Here is a 7,454-nt window from a genome sequence, read left to right as displayed (position 1 = left end):
CTTTGGAGTAGCACTGCCAGGGCTCTGAATTCAGGGTGGAGTTAGGGGGCATGCAGACCTGGGCTTGGATTATTTGGGGGCAACCCCTTCTTAAGCTAAGCTGGTATCTGCTCCTGCCCAGCTCTGCAACTTACACACGATACCCATCAAAGCTTTGAAACAGCGAGGAAGGTGAGGATGTAGCAGAATGTGAGAAGGTCGTATTGCTCCACCCTAAGAGAACGAAGAAGGGAGAGGTTCAACCGAAGCCTCATTTACAACTCAGGGTTTAGTTATAATTAACTCAAGGGTGAGCAAGCAATCCTTAGCATTCCTTGCACTGACTCCAACACTTTATCTACTTAAGGATCAAGTGGTAAAGTAAAATCAAATGTAATGACTCTCTTAATCTCTCTCTCCAATAAATAAATATGTAAATAAAGTCACCCATGGAAAAAAAAGCATGCTGATCCTTTGGCCCAAATTTCAAGTGGCCGAGCGAAGGCTTGCAAGAGTTTTGCAAAATCATTGGCCAGATGAAGCCAGCGAGATAATAGTAATTATAAGGAGATTGTTGAAGGGCAATCAATACTGAACTTTACCTTTCTCCTAAACAGAGGTCACGTTTTATTGGGTAAAGATAACGGGAACTCATTTTCACACCCCAGTTAGAGTGGCTGCTGGTACCTTGGGTGGAATGTGACACCAGGAGATCCTTACTGCGTTAGCTGAGAATGAGGCTGGCTGCCATCTTGTCGATAAAAGGACGTGGTCGTGTCCTGCCCTCCTCCGAAACCGAGAAAATCTACAACGGCTTCCACTCACTGCCCTCAACCAGAATGCAATGGCTACTTTTCTTGGTGAAAGCTAGATAAGCCAATTCTGCCTTAATGGGCGTAGGTCAACCAAGCCTCTACACTCCTACCAAGCTGGGTTGGCCTTTAAACTGGAATTGGAGACTTCCTGTCCTGGGGGAGTCAGGTGGGGGCTGAGATACAGATTAACAAGAGTTGGAAGGGACCTTGTAGGTGATCTAGTCCAAGCCCCCATCCAAGCAGGGGCCCCTGTATCATTTCTGACAGATGGCAGTCCAATCTCTTCTCTAAAGCTTCCAGTGACGAAGCTCCCACAACTTCTGAAGGCAACTTCTGTTCCATTGGTTGATTGTTCTCACTGTCAGGAAATTTCTCATTTCCAGGTCAAATCTCTCCTTGATCCATTCCCATCCATTATTCCTTGTCTGACCTTTGAATAGCTTCACCCCCTCCTCTCTGTGGCAGCCCCCCAAATATTGGAAGGCTGCTGTCATGTCTCCCCTGGTCCTTCTCTTCCCTAGACCAGCCAGGCCCAGTTCCTGCAATCGTTCATTGTATGTTTCAGCCTCCAGTCCCCTAAAATCATCCTGGTTGCTCTTCTTTGCACTCTTTCTAGAGTCTCAACATCTTTTTTATAGGGTGGTGACCAAAACTGGATGCAGAACCCTAGGTAAGGTGGAACTCATGGATGAATGCCTAGCTGTTTGGTAAGAATTACGTATTACTAGAGTTTGTTACGGCTAGGAAGAAATGTGCTTAAAACTCCCCACTGCTGGGATTTGGGTTATCAGCTGATAGCAGCTCAGGGCTCTAGTCTCCCTACCTTAACACCCACATTTTCATGGAAAGCGTCCACGCAGTGACTCAGTCACAATACGAGGATTTCAATGCCTGCAAGAAAATGCTCTGCAATAAGAAAACACAGCATGGGCTGCCGGACTCGATCATGCTATTGTGGCCTTTGAACACTCTTGGCTCTGGGTCAAATCCCCGGTGATGTTGTAGCCAGCAATCTGGTTGAAGGCCGGACCTTGGAAGGGAAGTCTTGTTGGCGGGTTGAATGTATTCCTCTGGTACCTACTGAGATGTTACTTCAGTGTCTGTCAAAATGTGTGTCATTGTCCCTGGCCCTGGGAATTTTCTACCCCGATTGTGTGGTTTTATATCTGTCTACTCAGAAACCTCATTATGGTCAGTCATCCTTACATGTGGGTAAGCATTCCTGTTGTCCACACACAGTGAAGTATTGTTCTTCTGGCTTTGGTGTTTTCGGAGAGCTGGCGGGGGAGAAACAGACTTGGTCAACCTGCCTGCTCTAAATGGAAGTTCTCCCCAAACACAATGGGCAGCGTTATGGGGTGCCCAGGAGAGAAGTGGAAAAAAATAGAGCACCCAAGAAATGAAAGGCATGAGGTACGGACAAAAGAAGGAGATGAGTTTAGGTTCACAGAAGTTCTCCCTTCTCTTCTAATCTTGCGGACATTCTGAACTTCCTTCTTGTCTTTTGATCATAGAAAAAGTGGAGAGAAGAACAACCAGGATTGATTGAGGGGACTGGAGACTAAAACATACGAAGAACAGTTACAGGAACTGGGCATGGCTGGTCTAGGGAAGAGAAGGACCAGGGGAGACATGATAGCAGCCTTCCAATATTTGAGGGGCTGCCACAGAGAGGAGGGGGTCAAGCTATTTTCCAAAGCACCTGAAGGCCAGACAAGGAATAATGGATGGAAACTAAACCAGGAGAGATTCAATCTGGAAATAATGAGAAATTTTCTGACAATGAGAACAATCAATCAATGGAACAGAAGTTGCCCTCAGAAGTTGTGGGAGCTTCATCACTGGAGGCTTTCAAGAAGAGATTGGACTGCCCTCTGTCAGAAATGGTGTAGGATCTCCTGCTTGAGCAGGGGGTTGGACTAGATGACCTACAAAGTCCCTTCCAACTCTGTTAATCTGATCACCTGTATTACGATTGTCAGAATCCAGGGGAGGGGAGCAACATCAGTGATTGGGTGCCCCCCTTGCAGGGAAATGGACTACCTTCCTTTGGGAGGGCAGGTGATTCTCTTTCTTTGAGAATCCTCCCTTTGGGGGCAGAGTTTTTTCCCCCAGGATGCAAACTTTGGCCACTTTGAGCCCCCCTCCCTGAGCACTGGGGAGCTTCCCCTGTTTTGGCTCAGGGGTCCAGCCCAGATACCCCTTGAAACCCCCGCCAGCTGCTCGTGCAAACTGGAGAGGGTCCCAGAGAGAAAAGGTGCTGCAGCCACTTGAAGGAAGGAAGGAAGGTGTGAGTGTGGTTATTTTCCCTTCTCATTCTGAGAACCCTCGGCTCGCTCTTTCGAACTCGTGGCCGCTGGCAGAGGCTGATTAACTTCACCCTGCAGAGTGGAACACCCGGTCTCCTGCCCTGCCCCGACCTGACTTTTCTTGGAAACGTCCTTTTCACCCTGCATGTAAAAATGCCCGTTCCCCTCAGCGGCCTTGGCACAGTCAGAACTTCTGGGTGATTCAGAGGGGAAACCATGAACGCGGCAGCATCTGCTGGTGAGAAGCACTTTTGGCTTCTAGGAATCCAGCCTGTTTCTGGCTGGGGTTTTTTTTCGCTTCTGACACAGCCTGGAGCCTTTAACAGGCTTCACTGTCGCTTTAAATAAATATATTTTTAATTTTCTTTGTAGGACAGGGATGGGCTTGATGGGCTGTCACGTTGGTTGGTTGGTTCCTCCTCCCCAGGGCTCTCGGTTCTGGTGATTGAGGAGGGGAGAAACCTTCTCATGGTAGAAATTTCTACAATGAGGCCATTTGCACCCTAGCAAAAAAAACTTTGCAAAACAACAACAAAGATGACTAGGGGACTGGAGGCTAAAACATATGAAGAACGGTTGCAGGAACTGGCTATTTTCTAGTTTAATGAAAAGAAGGACTAGGGGAGACATGATAGCAGTGTTCCAATATCTCAGGGGTTGCCACAAAGAAGAGGGAGTCAACCTGTTCTCCAAGGCACCTGAGGACAGGACAAGAAGCAATGGGTGGAAACTAATCAAGGAGAGAAGCAACTTAGAACTGAGGAGAAACTTCCTGACAGTGAGAACAATTAATCAGTGGAACAGAAGTTGCCTCCAGAAGTTGTGAATGCCCCAACACTGGACGTTTTTAAGAAGAGATTGGACAACCATTTGTGGTGTAGGGTTTCCCTTCTAAGCAGGGGGCTGGACTAGAAGACCTTCAAGGTCCCTTCCAACTCTGCTATTGTATTCTAAATGAGTTCTAAATCGCAGAGAAAAGCAGGGTCTGTTTCCCCCAAATTTCATTCTTCCAAAGGAAAATCCAGAAGGGAGGAAAGGAGGAGATGCACCATTGAGGGGTGATTTCTTAGGACCCCCTGCTCCATAATCCCCAGACTGAGAGCCTGTCTTCTCAGGGCTGAACCTCAGGCAGAGCCTAAAAAGGTCACCTCTCAAAGGACTGCCTTGCAGCGGGGAGGCCTTTTCTGCTCCAAAGATGTGACACATCCTACGTGAGACCCAACGTGGCCGGGTGCACGGCTGTGGAAACTGCAAAAGTGAAAACCCACAGGTGTTGCTGCTCTCGAGAGCCACTGGGGAGCCAGAGGGCTCAGCTCTGCAAGAGCGAGAAAAGGCAGCGGGGAGCAAATTCAGTGCAAGCCGCAGGAGGGAAAACCCCGGGCTCATTGTCTCGGCTTCATGGCCGTCTCTTTTCTTTTTTTTCCCATGCCTCAGCTACCTTTTTTTTCTTGGTGGCTGCCTGAGATTTTCAGAATCCTCAGTTATGAGAAGCCAGGGCGATGTATGCCAAGATCAGTCAGCCAGTCAATCCACACATGGCCAGAGATTGGATAGGATTCCTCCTGGATCAAGGAGAGGCAGTTGCAGACAGCCTATCTCCTCCTCCTCCTCCTCTCTTCCAGGTGTGCCTTTTAGCTGCCTTGCAGAGCTGTGACACACCTGGCTTTCCACATCTGCCCCTCTAACCTGCCAAGAGCTTGGAGGGGCACCTCTCCCCTCCCCCCAAGATAGGGCAAAAGATAAGCGCTCTCTATTTGAAAAATGAGCTTAACATACAAAACGGGCTAATACAAAGAGGAAGGAAGCATCGGGGCACTTTTCAGTTATCAGTCACTGTGGTTTGGGCTGCGCACGTTTTTAAGAACAGAAATTGAATCAGGGGAAGAAAAGGAAAGAAAGAAAGAAGAAAGAAAAAAGAGACCAACAACGAAGACTGCTGTGGTTAAATGCATTCAACATCAATCAGAGAATCTGGTGAAACCTCAGTTTAACAAATCTCCATTTCACGGAGTTTTGGATGCCATGAGGTCAGATCTGAAATTCAACTTCACGCTGAAATAAGAACGATCCAATCCATTGTTTCCAAAGTTTGGCCAGATAATGGACATAATTTATATAAATTCTCCCCCCCAACACTGAGTCCCAGATGTGGTTAATTCTGCAGCTTAATGTACACAAGGCAGATTTCTGTGGCAAAGAGAACTTTGACCGCTTTCTTGGTTTAAGATTTGTGGACTTCAACTCCCAGAATTCCCCAACCAGCAACATTAAAGTTCACAAGTTTTCAAGTCACCAAGCCTGGAGCCCTTGGTTTTTGACTGTCCTAGTTGTGTGACAGAGGGATGCTAAGCATCAAGAGCTTGTAGGCATCACACTCAACCTTGGCTGAACCGTGCCTGGTTCTCCGGACATGGAAAGTCATTGTGGCCTCTGCGCAGTTGTCCCCATGCTGGCCATGCATATCTGCCTTTGCTATGTTCACAGGTGGAGAAGAAGACATTTCCAGGATGGTCCTGGGACAGAAGAAAGCTTGCCTTGCATGCAACGAGTCCCATCTTCAGCTCAGGGCCTTTTGGAAGACCTTTGGGGAGCTTCTCAATGGAGAAGTAGTGCCAGAAGCTTCCTTTTGGGGAATGTAGCCCGTCTTTGGATCAAGCAATGTAGGCCATCACAACCTCATGGTGAAGCTATCAGAGACTGTAGAGAAGTAGCATTCTAGAAGATTGGTGGAGCATCAACACAACTGGCATTGTGAGTTTTTATATTGTGGGTGGGAAAGCCAAGGGAAATCATCAAAACCATTAAAAAGCGAAAGTTACAATACTTTGGACATGGAATGCGACACCCGGAAAAATACAGCATCCTTCACTTAATCCTTCAGGGAAGGATGGAAGGCAAACGAAGGTCCAGGCAGAAGAAGAACATCATGGCTTCAAAATCTAAGGGACCCATTTGGACAAAACTCAGCAGCACTTTTTCATGCGGCTGTTGATCAAAATAGGTTCACTAACATGATCACCAATGTACGATTATGATGGATATGGAAGAAGAAGAAGGAAGGAAGAAAAAGAGGAAGAAGGAGGGTGAGAAGGAGAAGAAGAAGAGGAAGAGGAAGAGGAGGAAGAAGAGGAAGAAGAAGAATATAGTGGGCATGTATTCTCCTGCCACTTGTGCTGTTTTATTTGACATCTCAAAGCCAAGTCAAGTGACATCAACCTGTTAGGAGAACCTGGAGTGCTTTCAGTGGCTCCTGCTGGATCCATCTCGACATGGAGGCATTGTCAAACACACCCCACACCCCATCTTTGTGTTTGGCCTCAGCTTCTCTGTGTGGGAGTCTCCGTTTGGGGGGGACACTCTGGCCTTTAATTTCAGCTTTGGGGGGGGGCAACAGCCTTGTGCTTGAGCAGGACTGCATTCAGTGAGTCAAGTCTACCAGTTCACCTTGGAGGAAAAATAAGTATTGTACCCTCTGAAATGTCACCAGGGCTGCCATTAAAACCCACGTTGAGGGGGGGGTTCCACCATGGAGGGCTGCGTTGTTGCAAAAAATGCACACGGGAGGATGGGGGGGGTAGGGGAGCACGCCTCCCTGCACCAGCGTTTCTCTCTGTTTAGCTTTTAATTGCTTTCTCTCACTTTTTATGTGTAAAAGATTGTCCATTTAATTAACTCCGAGAATGCAATTTCAAAAACACTAACGTTTTTACACATGATGGCTCTTAAAATAAAAGTAGCGTCCTTAGATTGCGAAACGGCTCTGCTTCGCCTCTTGCGCTAACCTTTTCTCGGCGGTGTGCGGGGAGGCAACCCACAGGCGCCGGCATCTCCCGCTGGACTCCCAAGGCCAAAGATGGACACCTTCCTGCTCCACCGCTGGGAATCTTCGGACTGTGGATGCTCTTTTCTCTTTACCTGCGCTAAGAGTCTTTGGGGTTTGCGCCACCGATGCAGTAAACGAAGAGGGAAGCTTGGAAAACTGATTGCAGGAGGAACATGCGAATTCATGGACAGGAGGGGTGGAGAAGAAATGAGATGGGGGCCTGGTCTGGAGGCCGGCATTGAGAGGGGCTCAAAACCAGCAAGGGGGAAGGGCGAGGGTCCTAGGAAAGACTAGTCCACTCATAAGCTTGGTTGCCACCCAAGAGTCAAGAGCAAATATTCCTTTGGTGCATCAGCTGATGCCCCATCCTTTGAAGCAGTGGCTCTCAACCAACCAATTTGTGGAAAAGTTGCTTTTCCAAGAGGCAACTGGGCTTTCTTGGATTTTTCTTCTTCGTCGTCTTATGTCCTGGATGATGGGGAATCTCTGTAGACATTTGGGTCTGTTTGCAGTTGTGGGTTCTGTTTG

This window comes from Natrix helvetica, assembly GCF_964273705.1.
Source record: "Natrix helvetica genome assembly, chromosome: 8".
Lineage (NCBI taxonomy): Eukaryota > Metazoa > Chordata > Lepidosauria > Squamata > Natricidae > Natrix > Natrix helvetica.
Note: the sequence above shows the minus strand (reverse complement) of the source record.